Source organism: Mus caroli, unplaced genomic scaffold, assembly GCF_978045245.1.
Source record: "Mus caroli unplaced genomic scaffold, Mus_caroli_1 scaffold_18, whole genome shotgun sequence".
NCBI lineage: Eukaryota > Metazoa > Chordata > Mammalia > Rodentia > Muridae > Mus > Mus caroli.
In genome coordinates, this window is record NW_028227273.1 from 25,865,733 (window position 1) to 25,886,785 (window position 21,053).

The following is a 21,053-nucleotide window of genomic DNA, read 5'->3' on the forward strand; positions in this document are numbered from 1 at the left end:
GTCATGGAAGAGTCTGTCAGACGCCATGCCTCCTCCCCCGCCCAACTTCATAAAGATTAATTATTTGTGGTTATTTTATTGCTGCAGCTAAAGCATTCCTTCAAAACTAAAGGCATCATGCCATCCTCCTGATAATGCAATAAGAAAACTTTTTTTTTATAGGTCACTTGCATACAGCTTCAATAATTAAGTAATTTTCCATAAGCCCTCCTGAACGCATCTTTAAAAATGACTTTTCAGAAATATACTTCCCAGCATTCCCCTGTCTCTTTCCCAACAAGTTCTTGACACCATTAAGCAAGACCACAAAATGCTAAACAAGCTTTAGACCAAATTCTTTCACATCCCATGGCGACACTCCCATGGCAGGTTGCTAAGGGTCTAGCTACCATCTGTTCTCTGTGCACGCCCCCCCCACCTGTGATGTCATCAGACCCATTCAATCCCCATTTGCTTTTGTATCCCGGTGCTTCATGGACCTGGCATATGACCTCAATACTTTCCATCGCAGAACCATCACACTCACGTCCTTGGACTTGGACTAGGACCCAGTCCCTCCTTCACACAATGTATGGCCTGTTTGATCCCTAGGCATTCCTTGAACTGTCAGGCCTCGGGGATCCCACCCACAGAGGGAGCTCTGGGGCTGCAGGTGCTGCTCAGGGTCTGCTGCAGCAAGCCTCCGCCTCACCAGGAGTTCTGTTTTCATTTCATTGTGTTTGTTTCCTATTATTTTAGGGGGAAACTACTCATTATTCTGTCATTTGTTAAATATTGAATTCCACATTCAATATGAACACAATATAAAAAAATCCATCTTTGTTATATTTTGTTCCAGTAATAATGACTAAAAATCAGTTTTCTATGTGTATTGAGAGTTTGGGAAAGTCATGCAAACCCTACACACAGGTCAGCCTCATTCTGGAGGACAGACAGAAGACAGGTAGAAGATGCCATAGAGCCAAGGGGAGGTGGCACTTGCCCTGTCTCCTTAGCCCCTTCCTCAAGCTGAGTGGGACTTCATTTTGGATACTGGGTATCCTAAACCAGAGAAGACACATATGTTTGTCAACACCAATGCGCCACTGGCATCAGACTTTCCACCCGAGTGCCTCTTCTGTGCTAGGACTCCTGTAACTGGGCCATGGAAGCTCAGAAGCTCCTAGACATCACAGCTAGTATATGGAGGTGGAATTAGATAGGCCTCATCTTGAGTAGGTAGCAATTCTCAAGACCTGTTATCCCTTGGATTGTCAAACCCCCCTTCATGAAGCTACAGCATCGAATGAACTATGTAGGAGGACTAATAAAGATACTTTTCCATTCCCAACTACATCCCAACGTTGAGCTGGATTTTTTTTTTTTTTTTTACTATACTTAAAGCAACTTGTTGTAGGGCTTGGTGGGTAAGAGTGCTTGTTTCACAAGTAAGACCTGTGTTCCGATTCTGGGGACTATCTAAAAAGTCATGTGTGTGCCTGTAATCCCAGAGCCGGCAGATGGGGCAGCGATGGGAGGCAGTGATGGGGGACAGTTATGGGGACAATGATGGGGGGCAGCACTGGGTGGGGCAGCAGTGGGAGGAGCACTGTGGCCTGCTGGCCAACAGCCTAACTCCAGGCTCAGTAGGAGACCCTGTCTCAGAGGGATAACGTGGAAAGCAATAGATAAGGAACACTGGTGCCTTCCTCTAGCCTCCATATAAACGTATAGGCTCATGCACCAGCATGTGTGCATACACTACACTACACACTACAGTAACACTCAGAGAGACACATACAGGTACACAGATACGCACACACACACACATAAACACACACACAGACACCCAGACACACACACACACACACACACAGACAGACACACAAACACACAGACACCTAGACACAGAAACACACAGACACACACAGAGACAGACACACAGATAGACAGACAGACAGACACGCGCACACACACCCAGTCATACACAGATACAGAGACACATACAGACAGAGATACACACACAGACTGGCAGGACACACAAACACACACACACACACACACACACACACACACACACACGCATGCGTGTAATGGATTAAAAGCCCAAACACAAGAGAATACAATTGTTACATAATTGTCTTCTGTTAAGATAGATCAAACAAAAAATGACTAAGCAGTTCAGAGCACACACTACTCTTGAAGAGACCCCAGCTTCAGTTTCCAGAATCCACATCAGGAGGCTCACAACCACCTACAAACCCCATTCCAAAGGATCAGGCCCCCTCCTTTGGCTTCCTTGGGCACTTGCAGGCAGGTGCACATACACACACTCTAGTTTAAAGCACTTAGAGTCATACACAAGAACACTTATATCAGTGAAGAGTCACACCTGATGGTGGTCCCATGATACCATACCACCCAAGGACATTCCAGAGACACCAGCATGGAAAACATCTCAGTTTTCACTCTGTGGTGTTCTTCACTCAAGAGCAAAATCATCTAGTGGCCAATTTCTAAGACGCTGTCACCTCATTAAATGACTGTATTTACACCTTCTTCTTGGAAGTCACTGGCTGTCTGAGTAACTTTTCTATTGCTAGGAAGAGACACCATGACCAGGGCAACTTATTATTATTATTATTTTAAAAAGCATTTAATTAAGGGCCTCACAATTCCAGAGGACTAGAGTCTGTGAGCCTCATGGTGAGGACCATGACAGCAGACAGGCAGGCAGGCATGGAGCTGGAACAATTGCTGTGAGTTTATATCTGACCCACAAGTGGGGGAGGGGGCAAACAGAGAGACAGACAGAGACAGAAACAGAAACAGAGAAAGAGACCTCTGAGAAAGAGCTATCTGAGAATTTGAAATCTCAAAGATCACCCTAGTGACACACCTCCTCCAAAAATACCATGCCTTTTAATCCTCCCCCAAACAGCTACACCAATGAAAGACCAAGAATTCAAATATATGAGCCGCTGGGAGCCATTCCTGTTCAAACTTCCACACTGAACAAGCCATACAAGCACCTGAAGTTCCTCTCTGTGAGAGGAAAATAGGAAGGGATCCGAATCTATTTTCAAAATTGAAGAAGTTTCCATGCCAACTGCGGGATAATTCCATTTGGTTACTAAGTAAACAACCTGAATCATAAAGCTGTATATAGCATAGGAGTTTTCCAAATATAATTTAATGACATTATTAAAATTTTAATTAAAATGTCCATCAAAACACAGTCTCCAGTTTACAACAACAAAGCAAATCAGGTGGTAACTAGGAGCTAAACTGGTTGAGCCATTTCTGAGCTTTTAAATTTTAAGATATCTTACTTGTTTTATCACCAGAAAATTGCATCTAAATCCATTTACCACAGGCGAAGGTAACAATTACAACTTGAAACTGAAATTAGACACATAAGTGATGCAATTATTGCCTTTTTAAAAGTCTATGGAATGAGAACTTGTGGAGAAGTGGGGGACTGATTAAGAACAGTCACTGTGAGCCAGTGTGAAAGTCGCTTGCCACTGAGCTTGTAACCAAATAATATATACGGAGAATCAACTCCATGACCCCTACATACACACAGTACTTTTAAAAAATAATTCCACCATAGCCACAATTTCCTGGGTGTTCAGAGCCAGAGAAGCACCTTATGAAATAGCAATGTCTTTTGTTTTATAGTTTTATAAAGTAGAACAGTCAGTATGTTAATTTTTGTCCCTTTGAAAAAGCCATAGGATTGTCTTAACCTGAAACTTACACTAGGTGGCGCTCACAACACAAGATTTGGATCAATTAAACCGAGGCAGAGAATAAATTACTCAACATATCCCTAAACTCTATAGTTGAGAAAGAGAGAGAGAGAGAGAGAGAGAGAGAGAGAGAGAGAGAGAGAGAGAGAGAGAGAGAGAGAGAGAGAGAGAGAGAGAGAGAGAGAGGAAAGAGATTATCTTTCTAATAATTGGAAGGATTAGAACGAACATTCCTATCACATTTACTATGGAGAGACACTTGTCCCAAAGATGCTGTCTGCAGAGCCCACTCTAGATTGTATGATTTGGGGACCAGGCACTGAGGGGTACATAGGATAGTCTTTGTGAATACCCAAAACCCAGCTTAACAAGGTTAACTCTTTCATGCATATAAAACAATTTTGCAATCAGAAAATTCATGACATTCCTGTTGTATTATATTACTGGGGGGAGGGGGAGACAACTTCCCAAATTACATGCAAATTTCTCTGCTTTTCATAATGTGAGAAGGTAGGAAGGCAGTATTCAGACCTGCTGAGTCTGTATGAGGGAGCAGAGGCTGCTGAAGGTACAAAGGACAGGGTTAACTCAGGGTTAGCACACTTAAAAATAGGCTCTGATAACAACACGCTCAAGCCTGAGGTAGGCTCCAGCTAGAGCAAGAGATAAAAACTTCCAGATAAGCAGCCACTCCGGGACCTCTTGTCTCTTCCGAGGAGATAGAAGCAGTCCTCCAAGGCAGCTAAGCTGGCTCCCTGAGCTATCTCAGTCTGCCTCCCAACCTGGCAACCCTGCTGGGAAAGCAAAGTTCAGAAGAGCAGCAGCAGACTAGTTCAGTCCCCAGCACTTCTGCTGACACCGGCTGGACCTGACAGGCAGTAAAATGTTTCCCAGTCATTTTTGCCCCTCTGGAGATTTCTAAAAAATCGTGAGACAGGCAAGATGTTCTGCTGACAGCTGAAGATGGGCCAGGGTAACCTTTGAGCGAGTCTGAGTCATACAGTTCACATGAATTCTTCCCAGAAGTCCAAGAAACAGGTTGGATCAGGGTCAGATAAGCATGAAGGCATTGAGAACTGTCCCAGAAATGCCGGTCTGTTCTGTGTGTGACCAGATTTTTATTCTTGTGATGAGAGATCAACCGCTATGTTTGCCCCACCGGTGGTTTGCAGATGTAAAGTGATTTTTTTTCCCTTTGTAAACTGTTGCTAAGTCAAAGAATCCAAGTGTTATCGCTGTTACCATAAACGATCTATAAAAGCACACTGACGGGAATAAACAAGAATAGCAATTTGGAGTGTTTCATCTTTGCTAACAGAGATAGCTCTTTTCCATTTACTATATGTACTGGGAGTGGCGGGTGCACACGCCTATACACACACACACAGTGGCCAGAGGAGAGCATCCAGTGTCCTGACCTGCCAGTCCCTACCATACTCTCTTGTAGGTATGTTCACCAACCTTGGAGCTTGCTGTTTTCCTGACTGAGCAGGAAGCCTAACCACCCTCCAGCTGCCCCAGCCCATACCTCAGTGCGGAAATCAGAAGCAAGTGTGGCCACAGCAGCTTTCAAAGTGGGTCCTACTAGCCAGAGGTGGTGCAGGTCTTTAAAACCTAGTGAGTTCAAGGCCAGCCTGGTCTATAGAGTGAGTTCCAAGACAGCCAGCCAGGGCTACAAAGAGAAATCCTGTCTTGAGAATCAAAAGAAAAGAAAGAGAAAAAGGAAGAAAGACAGACAGATAGACAGCCAGACAGAATGAATGAATGAATAAATGAAGGAAGGAAGGAAGTCAGCCAGTCAGCCAGCCAACCCTCAGGATCTGAGTTCAGGTCCTCCCATTTGCACAGCCATTTGAACACTGAACCATCTTTCCAGCAATATGGTTAATTACAAACAAACAAACAAACAAACTCCTATGGACCGACTGAAGCTTTGAACTCTCCAGCTATCTACTGGCCAAAGTGAAGATGAAATGAATTGGAAACATTATTTAAAGTGGCCCTTGTCAATAGCTTTAAAACCGAGAGAGAGGCTTTCATGCAAAACTGGCCGTTAAGATGTGCACGTCTTCACACCGGTTCTCAAGTGGATGGCAAGGCAATTTGACCTACGATGATGCAATGGAATTTTCCAATTAGGTTTTTAAATGGAGTAGGGGAGGGGAGCTAGCAGCATGCCCTGTGATATAGAAAGCCCATATTTCCACAGTTTTTCCTTAACATAGGTCTCTTTCCACATACCTCGCTAGTACAGAAACTGGTGTCAATAGCAAAATAACAGATCCTTCCAAAGAAGGTTAGAGGTGATCCTGGTACCATATAAAGAAGGTGAAGCTAAATCAATACAGATACAAAAATTTACCCTCCCCTAGGGGCTTACTGTCTTTATCCCTTTGAGCAAAGGCTTTGGAGTAAAGTAAGGTAAGCAATGGATGCTATTTTAAATATAGGGTTTTAGGAATGATAGAAAATGACTGATATATAAAGCTACACAGAGACTAAAATAGTCTCTGTGCCTAATACGCCCCTTCTCTCTCTGGCTGGGAGGGCTGGGAAGAGGAATGTGATGAATCAATTGTTTCTCGTTTTGCTGATATTCACTATTGGCCCTGAGTACAATTACTTTCTAAGCAAAGTAATGTTTAACTGGGATCTTATCACGCTCACTGCCTCGTAACCATCATTTAGAACTTTGCCTTTGTGCTCCAGGATGCTGGCCCTGGTTTCCTTTCTACTAACCCTTCGAAAGAGATACATAGTATCTCATTCATCAGCACCACTGTTATCTGAGCAATAACTGAAGATACAGGTTGGGAAAACAAAGGAACAATATAACCACTGAAACTAAGAACAGGAGCAGGGCCTTGGGTAAAAGAACAAAGGCGGCTTCTTCCAGAGCATGGTAGAAAGGAGCAGAGGCCCTTCCATTCTTTGCAGCTTCAATTCACAGAAACCAGAGACACAAGAAGTCTAGACCCATGTGCAGAGACTGGAGCATGAAAGGTGTTTGTGGATCTAGGAATCTTGTCCGTTTATAGGAATCAAACCTAAGGGTTCGGAGAAATGATGGCTCTGACATCATCGTTTAGCTGAGCCCTGTCCCTCCCTCATCATGCCGATGTGAGCTGTGGCATAATCTATATAAATGCCGAATGAGAGTGTTTTAGGAGGGAAAAAGTGAAAGCTAACATTTCCTGGAGAAGCTGAAATAAAAGATTCTGGAGGCTTAGCTGAGATAACATCTCACTTGCAAGGTGTCAGACCACACATACTAATACAATCCAGCCACACATACCCACATACCCACGTGCATGTGTGCAGACCACTCCACATGGCTCCCGTTCTCATCTTTACTCTGCCAGTATGATTAGTACATATATTCATCTGTGTATAATAATATTAAAATTATTCTTCCGTTTTCTGTATACTATGGCCATCTGCTCAGTAATGGCCTAGTTGACCCACTGTTTAAGATCCCCATAACTCCCTGGTATCTGACTTAATTTTTAATGAATTCATAAACTTGAAATAATCAATAAATGTTTATAGAATGAGCAAAAGTCCATTTATTGGCTTGTTTGTTTGTTTGTTTGTTTGTTTTGTGGCATAGTGGTGTGTGTGTGTGTGTGTGTGTGTTGGGATTGAATAAAAGGCTTTTCATGTTAGGCAAATTTTCTATCAATAAGCTGTATCTTTAGCCTAGAGTTTTAATATCTAGAAAGTTAAAAACTATTAGTTAACTGTCTTTAGAGCCAGAATGCTTAATTAAATCTTTTTTTTTTCTGTGTGTATTTGTTTGTGCATTACTGTGTGCATGTCTATAGATATGGATTTGTGTGTGTGTGTGTATGTTGCTAACGACAGAATGCAAAAGCTTACACATGCAAAGCACACATTCTGCCACTGAGCTATATTCCCAGGTCTTAATTTAATCTCAAGTGGTCTCTGAGAATCATGTCTTCTCATTCAGAAGAAACTCCCGTTTTACTTAAAATCTCTCCTATTAAAATTGAAATGGCCTAATTGTTTTATTTCTTCTTACTCCCCATGCCCCAAATCCATAGGCATTTTCCTCCCTTTAGTTAATGTCACAAAAAGTCATATGTACTAAGATATAGATCCCAGGTCTCCTTATAGGAAAGGATTCTTCAGTTGCTAGAAGTGCTACCGGCAAGTGGCCCTTGGGTATCAAGCTCCCTTCAGAAATTGCCCTATCAAAGACAGACGACTCTAGTCCACAGCCGTTCAAGGGTGTCAACCTTGGAAACCACCAGTCAACGTGGGCATAGAAACAGCCAGGGATTCCTCAGTTAGAAATGGCTGGAGTTCAACGCAGTTCCCACCAGACTCAGATTGGAACCGAACTGAAACTTGGCTCTCCCTCTGCTTGTACCTGCTTTACTCCTTGCTGTGTCCAGCCACACTGGCTAATAGGCTCAATGTTTGTCCACTTCAAAGCCACTCATGAAACAGCTGTGATGGCCTACGAGGTAGCAGGTGTTAGGCACATAGAAGTCACTAGAGATGCAGGCTCAGCTCTGAATTTCAGGAACTAACATGGGGTGAGGAAGGTAAGACCCTCACTCCCACATAACGAACAAAGTTGGGTGAGAAAGACTGGTTCAGTGAGACTGGAGACCACTGGGCTTTCTAGGATAGCCAAGACCAGACAGAAGAATGGGAAGCAGGTAGGGGTGACCAGGCAGAGATGAATTAGTACCAACCCGGTGAAGATGAATCAAGTAGGCAGGTGTGTGTGTGTGTGTGCATCTGTGTGTGGCATGTGCATGTGTATGTGAGTGTGCATTTGTGAGTGTATGTGCTTGTCTGTGTGCATGTGTGTGCATGTGAGTATGTGCATGTGAGTATGTGTGCTTGTGTGTGTGCATGTGTGTGAGTGTATGTGCATATATGCATGTGTGCATGCATGCGTGTGTATATGTGTGTATATGGCTGTCCTTAAAAGTCTGAAACTTTTCTAACTCTGAGATACAGGACCCATGAACTTTCCATAGAGAACATATTTTTGAATTTTTCACTTTCCAACCACTACCAAAATTATTTGGGTAACAAAAAGCAGCATTGACCAGTTGAGATTTTCATATAAAAACATGAATGTAGTGACATCTTCTACCCAACATGAAAAATTCCCAGTGCAGATTATTATTTTTCTTAGAAAATCTTGTTTTATGTTGGAAAAAAGAATCCTACACTTTTATTCCAGACCTCCACTGACTGGTTAACATGAAAAGTAATGTGTCCCAGTGATAACACGATATTCTGACTGAAATAAAGGGAAAAAAGCCCAGATTGTAATCTCTTCACCACAGTGTTTATTTTCTTGTTTGCCTGTTTTCTTGTGCCTTTTCTCTGATGCTTACTTGTTGATGACAATGACTGTCATCTGGAGAAGAATGTTGGCGCATTGCTAAGCATGGTATAAATGTTGGAGCTTTCTTCAGATTTAGTCTCTCCTTTTACTCACAGATTATCTATGAATAAAACTGCACAGATAATCAACATAAAATCATGCCGTACAAGCATTGAAGAAACTCTTCATGACCTGAATTATTGGCTGTGTACCATGAACTTGGGCAATAGGGCAGATATCAATTCTGATGACAGGAGACAATCTCTGGTGCTTTGCTGGCCCTGTTACCATTTATCTTCTCTCTCTCTCTCTCTCTCTCTCTCTCTCTCTCTCTCTCTCTCTCTCTCTCTCTCTCTCTCCCTCCCTCCCTCCCTCCCTCCCTCTCTCCCTCCGTCCCTCCCTCCCTCCCTCCCTCCCTCCCTCCATCCCTCCCCCACAACACACTCATACAAGGATACAACTCAGTGTTGGCAATGTTGCCTTGGTGGTAACCGCCATTCTAATTTAAAAGAAAAAAATTGTACTGAGCTTGCAAGATGGTAAACTGATCGCCACTAAAGCATGGGGACCTCAGTTGAATCCCCAGAACCATATAAAAAGCCAGACATGGAGCCAGAGAGACAGCTCAGTGGTTAAATGCACTGGATGCTATTCCAGAGGATCCAGGTTCAACTCCCAGCACCCACATGATGGCCTATAACCATTTGTTGACGACGATTTAGGGGATAAGATGCCCTCTTCTAGCCTCTGAGGCCACTAGGCATGCACGTGATGGTAGACATACATTTAGACAAAACACTCATAGATTTAAAATAGATATATTAAATTGATGATGATGATGGAGCCAGACAGTTGATAAAGCACTTGCCACCCAAGCATGAGGACCTTGGTTGAATCCACAGAACCTATGTAAAAAGGCAGCCTGGGTAATTCTGATTTGTAATACACTGCCAGGAAGCCAGAGATAAGAGGGTTCCTGGGATTTGCTGATCAGCAATCCTAGCCTACTTGGTGAGCACTTGGCCAGCCAGAAACACTTTCTCAAAAAACAACATAGAAGACATTTGAAGCATAATGCATGAGGTTGACCCTTGCTCCCAAATGCACATGCATGTGCTAGCATGTACACATACACACACATATACATGCACACACACATGCATGTACATATGCACACACACATGAATACACATGTATACACACTTGTGCACACACATACACATGCACACTTGAGCATGTGCACTTGCATACACATGCATACAGACACATTCACATACATGCTCCAGCATGCACATACACACACATGCATACACATGCACACATAATGCACACACATATACATTCATGCTCAAACATACACACTTACACACACATGCACACACACATATACATATGCACACATATGCACACACATGCACATGCATACTTGAGTGGGCACACACACACTCACTAACAGTATACATATGTTCACATACACACCACTTTTTAAAAAATTTATCATTCAGTTTACTAGTGCCACTTGCTGTGACACCCCCACCCAGGTTCTATCCCTTCCCTGGTTGCAGTAGTACTATACTAGAGAAACACTACCAAAGCATGGCATAACCACTGGGCTGTTTGACACGGGAGAATACTATGATCTGAACAGGACTCTGTGGAGGAGTCAGATGGACGGTGTGCTGAGAGTGAGAGGAAGACAGTAGGCATGGTGACTGGTACCACAAACCCAGAGTAAGGGACCAGAAACTTGGGTGCTCTGGCCAACACCGTCCCCACCCCCCAGCTAGGCTCTGCTCATCTTTGTACTCGCTGATGGAGGCTCTTGAAAGGAGCCTGAGGGGCAATCGACCAAGATAACATTCCACTTCTCATGTCTCTCTGATTTTGAGAAGGGCCTTATTATCCTGCCTAATAAAGCAGAAAATTAGCCATTAGAGAAGGGCCTGCGATTAGATTTAGATGTTTCAACCAATGCTGGGAGTCAAAAATCCAAAGGGAATTTGTAGGTGAAAGATTTGATTGGGACCTAGAAAAGGATTAGATTCTGTTTGCTTTGGCTCCTAGCCAGTGTGTAGTTGCACCAAAATATGAGTATACAGTCAGGTGCAAAGATGTCTGTTTATCTAGGGACAGAAGCACTCGGGGAAACATTACCTTCTAACACACTTTATAACCTTGCCTGTTTTCCATGCTCTACCGCTGAGGTCTGTCTACTTTCTTTGTCTCATGGAAGAACCTTTAGCTAGCTGCTTGATCAAGTCAGAATGAAATGGACATGATCTAATGTTCAGTAGGGTGTACTTGAATGGAGTATGTCTTGTTGGTGCGGAGGGTCAACCGGTTCTACGTGCCTGGTGGAAGAGTAAGTAAGAAACCCAGAAAACCTCAAAAATCAAAAGATTCCCCAGTAGAAGGACAGGAAGAGGGGGCAAGGAGGAGTCATGTACATTGTATCGAAGTCTGGGAAAAAAAAATAACATGGAGGCCAGCAGTGGCGGTCCTCTGCAATGTGAGAATCTGGGATCGCTGATGGTTTCCTGAGCAACACACGGCCTCAGAAAGCAATCAGGGCCCCAGACAGATGGAGATTTCACAGAGACTGCTCGTGATCAGTTCAAAGGAAGTAGGATCTTGCTACTAATTATCACCGGGAGGTGATGTCTGCCAGCTGATTATCACTGCCTATGAGGAAAGGGGAGACAGAGATGGGGAGGCCTGAGGAACATGCAGGTGAACCACAAAAGATTTTTGAATGTTGAACGTAATAATCATAGTATAGCATAACAGGCAAATAACTGATTGGGTGGCAATGGAGTCAAATCAGTTCCTCGAAGATTAAACCTAATGATATCCGCTCCTCAGGATATTCACGGGCAACCAAACCATCATCCAAGATAAAGATTCCCACAGTATGGATGGCAGAATAGGAAGTCTCACGAATGCCCAAAACCATGCTAACCTTCAGACAATTTTAGAGACTTCGAATGTAGCAGATTGCCTTTGCAAATGCCTTTGCTTCCAGCAAAGTGTTATTCTGCCCCTCCCCTGCCTCGGACTGTGACCTGGCAGTCGGAAGGACATTGAGAGAGAGAGAGAGAGAGAGAGAGAGAGAGAGAGAGAGAGAGAGAGAGACTCAGGGGTAAGGATCTGATAATCAAGATCAAGGAGCATCCGATGGCAGTCAGTCTTCCCCGGTTGATCTTGCAATGAGCTATACTACATCATTTAATTAAGGTGGAAAACACACCAGCCTAGTCTCTCCTCCCATGTCATCCCAACCAAAGGCTTCCTTGGAATCCTGCAAAACTAGGAAAGCGTGCTTTAAAAATCTATGTTTGCACCTATAGACATACATTTACATACATTATATATACATATTTCCCCCATTTCTCCACCCTTGCCAGGCACATAGGACACTGGAGGGTTTGTGCCTCATTCCTCCCCAGGTTTGGAAGGACAAAGTTACATCCATATTCAACAGTCTTGCTACTACAGAGTTTAGATCCCATCTCCCTTGGGACGAATGAGCCGAACTTACACACACAGGTGCAAGCCATGTTTAACATAAGCACACCAACAAGACGCCATGCCCAAGATGGCACAGTCCATCCCGGAACCACCACAGGCAGAAGCCATTTGAACTTATATCTGCCACAAATATGTTTCAAAGGTCTGAGACTCTTGACTTAGGGACGTGACTCATCAAAAGCCTTAGAAAATAGCAGATCCAAACCTTGGAAGACAGCGAGCCTTCTCAAAAGGCTTTGTGGTATCGTGCTATAAAAACACAGCATAAACTCAAGGGAAAGAAGGCAGAGAAGAAACCACCAAAAATATTCAAACCTCATCTTTGGTCAGTATAAATGGCTGGTTTCTGTTTCTCGGGGCTTGCAACTTTCTCCTGGACTTTCTCTCTCCACTCTAGGGTCACATGAGCTCCATACAGACACAGACAGGCAGCAGATGCTAAAGATAATTTACTGTCAAAGAATCACTTGACGAATTATTCTTCCTCCAAGAGTGAAACCAAGTGCTTAAATATTAACTCCAGGACTCACCATTTTATCCGCATCCCAGCAACCGATGATATAGCATTTTTCCAGATGATGGATCCACATTCCATGTTCCATGTTCCCGGAGGCAGTGAGACAGGAAGATGAGAAAAAAAGGGGGGGAGGGGAGAACAGGGTTAGAAATAGCTCAAGGACTGTTGTTAGACCCCCTCAGGGAGCAGACAAACTGCCACTCCTCTCTAGGAACCCTCCCCAACCTGACATCTCAAGTTGAGAAGAAAGTGTCTATGGAAACAAAGTAGATAATTCAGGAGCTACAAGACGGGATCCATTCTTAAGTTTTTAATTTAACAGGTGCAAATAGAAAGAGCGCAAGGCAAGCTTGAATGTGCAATAGATGTTTCCAAAAAGATAGTAGGGAAGAATTGAGTGAACTGAGAGGGACATAAAAATAATGAATGCAAGTCTGGGCGAGAGGTGGGGGAGGGAATTACTGCAAAGCAGACCTAGACCACAATCCTGGCCTAACCAGAAACACAGTGAAATTTATCCGAAGGAACTTTAATTACACCTCTCAAATAATAGAACTTATGTCAGTTTATACATTCTACAGTCCAGGCCCTGGAGTAGATTTAAATCCTTCAAACACAAGAGTAAGGGAATAAAAATTATTATTTCTTGATCATGATAAGGACACTTACTAGTATCTATCTTATAGGAGTCCAGACCAGAAAAAACAAACAAACAAACAAACAAACAAACATGTCATTGAATCTAGAACCCTAGAATTTAACTGGTTTTAATTGGAAAAACCACAAGCACTGCTTTATCAGAACAGAGATTTCAAGGTCCATGAAATCACATAGACACCATCCGGTAGAAGGAGCTCCCTAAATTGAGTCTTTTTGACAAACAGGTTTTCTGCCACAGGGTCAGGAATTCTGCTAATTTTAGGAACCTTGGGCCTCCTGGGCTTCTGTCTTACAGAACGACAGACTTGTTCCTTAAACAACTGCCGCCAGTTTAAAGAAAAAAAAAAAGATTGATGTGTTTGGTTGTTTGTTTTTGTTTGTTTGTCTGTTTGTTTGTTTTTGCTGATTATGTCAGCACCTGTGCACTGGTTATGTCAGCACCTGTGTTTTGTTTATGTCAGCACCTGTGCATTGCTTATGTCAGCACCCGTGCACTGGTTATGTCAGCACCCGTGCATTGTTTATGTCAGCACCCGTGCACTGGTTATGTCAGCACCCGTGCATTGGTTATGTCAGCACCTGTGCATTGTTTATGTCAGCACCTGTGAATTGGTTATGTCAGCACCTGTGCATTGCTTATGTCAGCACCTGTGCATTGCTTATGTCAGCACCTGTGCACTGGTTATGTCAGCACCCGTGCATTGGTTATGTCAGCACCTGTGCATTGCTTGGCTTTTGCAAACTGTTTATGTCAGCACCTGTGCATTGCAGCTCCCTGAAGGCTCCCACTGCTGAGGGGGAAGGGTAAACCACCCAGGGATTCAGACTCAGGCCCTCTCCCCTCTGTGGGTCCTGTGAGCAGAAATCTTATGCCACCCCTGAAGCTGGGTCTATTTGAAGTTACCAGTTTCTGGGGACACAGCCCCAGATGAAGTTCCAGAAGACTCAAAGCCCTGTCTGGAAACCCCCTGGGCCTGAGGTGACACCGGAAGCCTCTTCCACCTGTGCCAAAGGAAGCCCAACCCCAGGAATCTGGGAACAACGGGCTCTCCTCAGCACACAATGTCCCCTCCTGGTCCTGACCTGAGGTCAGGGTTTAATATCAGTGTGGTCTGACGCTTTCAACAGACAAAGAAAAGCTGGGCAGGTGACAGTAGCCAAATCTTTCCCCTCAGCCTTAGTGAGGTCTACCACAGCACAGGGTCTTGAAGAGCGTTTGCACACTTGTGTCTTTAGCAGCCTTGTCCACAACAGTCAAGTGTGGGAATCAATGCAAGCATCTGTCAATGCATGAATGGAGGAACACAGTATGCAACTTGCTTTATAAAGGAAGGGAGTTCTGGAGCTGTGAAATGCACTCCAGGGTATGAAATAAAGCAGACGCAAAAGGCTAACGTGATGATACCTCAATTAATATGAAGCCTCCCTGGCAGTCGTACTTAGAGCGAACAGAACAAAATGGTGGTTGGCAGGCTCTGAGAGGAAGGGATGCCTGAGTTAAAAGTGTGGAGATTTAGTTTTGCAAGATGAAGAGTCTAGGATGCTGACTGGCCACACCACATGAATGCACATAGCGCTTCTGACCTACACCCTTGAACATGGCTGTTGGTGAAGCTGTGGCTACCCCACAGAGGCTCCATCCTCACCGGAAAGTGTTAAGAGATGTTATTTGTAACAGAACCCATGGCAGCTTAGTTTTGATTTAAAAGAAACTCAGCTTTCCTCCCAGCAGAGGGTAGGGTGAGAGGAGCTACACAGTATGCGCTGGAAGAAATCATGTAACAAAAATGTCTACAAAGAGCCCAGTCAGGGCTGTTGTCATCTTCAGCCTTGAGCATAGGGCTCACAGAAGACAGGAGAGCCACTGGGCTGCAGCTGTGGCCTCCGGAGCATCCCAGCCCTCCCTGAACCTCTAATGCTTTGCAAACTGTCATGGAGCGTGATGATGACTTCTGCAGAAAGTTTGTGTAGTCTTAAAATTCAGTCAGAACCTTGGCTTGTGGGTAATGCTTTGCTTTTTAATCTGCTTTCCTTTGTTCAGGTAATGAACAGTGGACTTTTTCTTATAGAACTCAGACTTTACTGTACAGGCCCAAGATGCCACACAAAGGGCACAGTTGGTCCTCTTTCTTACATTGAGTATTTTTATTTGGAAGAGGGAGCTGGAGGGTGGTGTACTTGGGAGACTGAGGCATGAGGACTGTTGAGTTCAAGACCAGGCTGGACTATAGAGTAAAATCAGGTGAGTCTTAAAAAAAAAAAAAAAAAGAATACTCATGGAGGGACTGATGGCTCCAGCTGCATATGTAGCAGAGGATGGCCTTATCTAGCATGATTGGATGTCCTTTGTCCTGTGAAGGCTTGATGCCCCAACACAGGAGAATGCTAAGACTGTGAGAAGGAAGTACGTGGGTGGGTGGGAGAACACTGTCATAGAAGCAGGGGAAGGAGGCTGGGATGGGGAAACCAGGAAAGGGGATAATATTTGAAGTGTAAACAAATAAAATATCCAATAAACTATTTTTAAAAAGACAAAAAAAAAGAAACAAAACAAAACAACAAAGGGAAAAACAAAGATGCAGAGCCAGGAAGGGAATTCCATTGGTATGGATCTGAGCTGACAACTGTGACAAAAGAGATAAGCTCAAACTCAAATATCTGCTCTCAAATGAGCCTTTCTCACAGCAGGCTGACCTCATGGAGGAGCTAACTTGCCCAGGAAAGGCCTCAGGGGTGAGAAGTCTGGGCGCAGGGGTCCAGTTACAAACCAGGTGACCTTGAACAAGCCCCTGCTGCCCACATCTCACTTCCATGAGTGAGAAAGGAGAAAAATAAATTCTGAGTTTTTCATGGAAACGAGGCCCAGAAGTCCTCTAAGGGACACAAGTGACAGAAATACAAGCTGGACTTGGGCATGTCCTTGTCTCAGCCCTTCCACAGTTCCTTCCCCACAGAGGAGGGGGAGTTCGTGTGGGGCAGACTCTGCTGTGGTTTCCCCTTGCCTTAAGTTCCAGTGACCTCAGTGTTGGAGCTGAAGCCCTATGGTGGGGGTGTAAAGCAGAAAATCTACTGAGGCTCTGGTGTTTATGGTTTTGGGGGCATTAAGGAAGGTCGTAGGACTCATGTGCCCTCCCATGACTGAATCCTAGTAGCTTTGGAAGAAAAGGGGGAGCAGAAAACACATCACACAGCATGGTCCCTGTTTCTTCTAGCAGGGCAAGGCGCTAAGGATTCTGGGTTGGAGATGCAAGAAGGTCTTGCTAAGATTTTGGTGTTTGGAGAGGCAGTGTGGAGGAGCATCAGGAGTACAGAACCTGCTCTGCAAGCATGAGGACCCGAGTTCAATCCCCAACACCCACTCTTCTAGAACTGGAGAGTCAGAGTCAGAGACCAGTTGGCCAGTCTAGTCTTGATCGGTCTTGATGAGAGACCTTGCCTGAGGAAACAGGGTAGATTGCTCCTGTATGTGGAACAGCACCCGAGGGTGATGTCTAGCCTCTACACACATATGCCCACTTTCCGCCCAACCCCCAGGTATAGGTCTTTGAGGGTAGGCTGTGGGATAAATACAGTTTTAAAAGTTATCTTGCTTCTGGTAGCTTATTATAGTGGGAATGCACTGTCTTTTCTATCAGAGTTAAATAAGACAAAACTTAATTTAAAAAATTTGTAAAAAAGCCGTTCAACATAAATTCCAAGTCTTCTGGGGCTAGCTCTCTTTGAAATTGAAACATGTGCTTGAGGTTGCAGGTGACACTCAAGTCACATTCCGCTTTATCAAGTGAGCCGCTTTTAAGTGGGCAAGCAAGAGAGACTGTGAGGCCAAGCTCTGACCACCCAGAGTGGGAAACAGGTCCTTTAGAATTAGGAATTAAAAACTCAGCAGGACCCTGGGGTCTGAGTATTGGCTACCCCAAAGGCTATAAACACTTCAGCAGACATAACACTTTCACCTTGTTATATTCTGGGACCCAGACCCATTTACAACAGTAACACAAAACAGACTGATGCAAACACTTCTTCTTCTTCTTCTTCTTCTTCTTCTTCTTCTTCTTCTTCTTCTTCTTCTTCTTCTTCTTCTTCTTCTTCTTCTTCTCCTTCTCCTTCTCCTTCTCCTTCTCCTTCTCCTTCTCCTTCTCCTTCTCCTTCTCCTTCTCCTTCTCCTTCTCCTTCTCCTTCTCCTTCTCCTTCTCCTTCTCCTTCTCCTTCTCCTCCTCCTCCTCCTCCTCCTCCTCCTCCTCCTCCTCCTCCTCCTCCTCCTCCTCCTCCTCCTCCTCCTCCTCCTCCTCCTTCTTCTTCTTCTTCTTCTTCTTCTTCTTCTTCTTCTTCTTCTTCTTCTTTTTCTTCCTTCCCCCTTCCCCTCCCCTTCCCCTCTCCCTCCTCCTCCTTCTTCTTCTTAGATTATAATTTACTCACAGCATTTCTTAATTCTCTTTCCTCTCTCTAAACCCTCCCATAAGCCCTTTCCCCATTCTCTTTTAAATCTTTTTGGCATCTTTATTTTTATCTTATTTAAATTTTTACTAACACTTACTGCATACAAATAAGAATCTATCCCTAACTCTACCTGTTCAGTCTGTGCAGTTACCCACTGGATGTTTTCAGAGATGGCCCTTTGATACTTGCTGATCACTTTTTAATCCAACAAAGTCCATGGGTCTAAGGTAGTGGTGCTTATGGTAGGGTCCAGTGTCTTGGGTACCCCTAGAATATAGTGGGGAAGCCATGAGATCGGAATGAGTTTTCTGATCACACGCAGACATTATTTACCTTTTGTTCTCTCATGAGTATCATGACATTTTATAGAAGGCTTGCACTATCCTAACTTCCATTTTTTTAAAAAAAGACTTATTTATTTTATATATGTGCATATACTGTAGCTGTCTTCAGACACACCAGAAGAGGGTATCAGATCCCATTACAGATGGTTGTGAGCCACCATGTGGTTGCTGGGAATTGAACTCAGGACCTCTGGAAGAACAGTCAGTACTCTTTACTGAGCCATCTCTCCAGCCCCCTAACTTCCATTTCTAGTGCATAAATAGATGTAAAGTTCCCTCTAGTCAAGCCAAACATCAACAGATTTATAACTTAATTCCATTTTTAAAAACTAAGCTTTTATTTATTTGTATGGGTGTTTTTGCTGCATGCATATCTGTCCATCATGGGTAAGCCTGCTATCCAGAGGTCAGAAGCAGGTGTTGAACCCCCAACCTCTGAAATGGTTGCCAGCCACATGTAGGCACTGGGAGTTGAACCTGTATCTTCTGCAAGCACAACCAGTGTTCCTAACCACCAAGCTGTCTCTCCAGCCTCTACAATGCCACTCAGATTTATTTTTTATTATGGAAAACACAGTCAGCCTTAAAAACTATTTGTGTGAAGATGGGATGAATTTATCATCAGCAGTTTGCAATTCATTCAAAGGGAACGTTATTAAAGCTCCCACTAAGTGGTCCCTAGTGTTGGGCTTCCAGGACCAGATGGCCAGGAGAACGGAAACTCTTTTAACATCACCTCTAGTTAATCCACGGGAAATGTGTCGAGAGGAGCTTCCTTCTCTTTCTTAGCACTTCCTGTGTTCCTGAACAGCCAGAATCAAGGTCAAGGCTCCTGTCTGGAGGATCCCTCACAGAGCTGAAGGAAGTCGACCACTTCTGCAGGAGATGGGCTTTCTCTGATGCCCAGACCACTCTGTGCCTCCCTTTTGGTTCTTTCCCATGTCTCCCTTCAGAAGTCGTTGCAGACTTAATCTGTTCTCAAGGTCCTTGTGTTGAAGAAATAAAGGGGAAACATCCATTCAGTTTCAGCTCCAATAAGAAGCCAGGGGCAAGACACATGGGTGGCACAGTGATGGCCAAATATCTGACTTGGAGCTGCGGCATCAGAGGGATAAAAATAGCTCCTTTAATATTCGGTCTGCCGGAATAAATCACACCTGAAACTGTGATTATAATTTTAATAACAAATTGAAGGGTGTGTGTTAGCAGAGAGAAATGGCTTAGCTGTGGCAGGGTCTATAGTGTGTGAAGACAGAGTACTTAGCTGGGGACAAGGCTAATCATGACAAAATATTTCATTGACCAACCTTCTCCAGAGAAGCCTGCTGGAAACTCAAGAAACAGAAAGGCTAGGGTATAGTCTAAGCAGAGACTGAGAAGTGGTGAGAACCAGGTTAGATCACCCCAGAGGCCTATGTGATCGAGGGTTGGTTCTTAGGGTGGGGCCCTTGAGAGGTAATGAAGCCTGTGTAAGACAGGACCTAGAGGGAGTGTTCAGCTCAGGGCCCTCAGAGGGAATGGTCAGACTCCCCTCACACTGTACTCAGTCTCTCTTGCTTAGACCATGCATCCATCACTTTCTATTACCATACACTCCCACTACATTGTCCTACCTCATTATAAGCCTAAAAGCAATGGGTCTACTCAATCATGGACAGATATTTTTAAAAATTTGGATTTAAAGACACCTTTTCTCTCTGTCAGTTCAGTATCTCGGGTGTTTTGTTATAGTGTTGGAAGCTGACGTTGTTGCAGAATTCCTTTTTTTAGACAATAGGCCTAATTGGTTTTCAATATTACTATAACAATTTAATTGCTTTGTTCCAGTTATAGGTAAGATTTGGTATTTTCACAAAAGCTTCTATGGCATCTTACTATGGTTTATACTGTGGTCATTTGTCTTTTCCTACTAAGTCTCCCTGTTACATGATGAACACCATTTTTATTAACCCATATATTCCCATATCGTGTGTCATCACCTTGCGTATAAAATAGAATTTATGAATAACAAATCAAAGGACACTCACGATCTGCACTTGTGTTGAGTCTCAAGGCATTTCACTTTTTTTTACACAGAGAGGAAGAATCCTATATTTATCAATCCTCTCTGTAAATATAATTAATCCAGATTGCCTTCTATGTATTGCCTAGACCAGCATAACTAAGACAATGGTTGTTTTATTTACTAATAAAAAAGAGAAGGTAATACATTTTTTTTGTAAAGAGTGTATCCTGGAAGGTAAAATGGCCTGACTATAGTGGAGTGTGTCTGAGCCTAGTGGACTGATGCTAGACAGCAGAGGTAGCATTAAGGAGGGGTCTGTGAAGCTGGTTATCAACAGGGTCCTAACTTAGGCTGTCCATGTGGAGACACATGGAACTTCCTATCCCAAGGTCTCACAACTGGTCCTAAGTGTTTCCACTATCTCAAGACCTAACCATATGCTTTTGTAAACATTTCT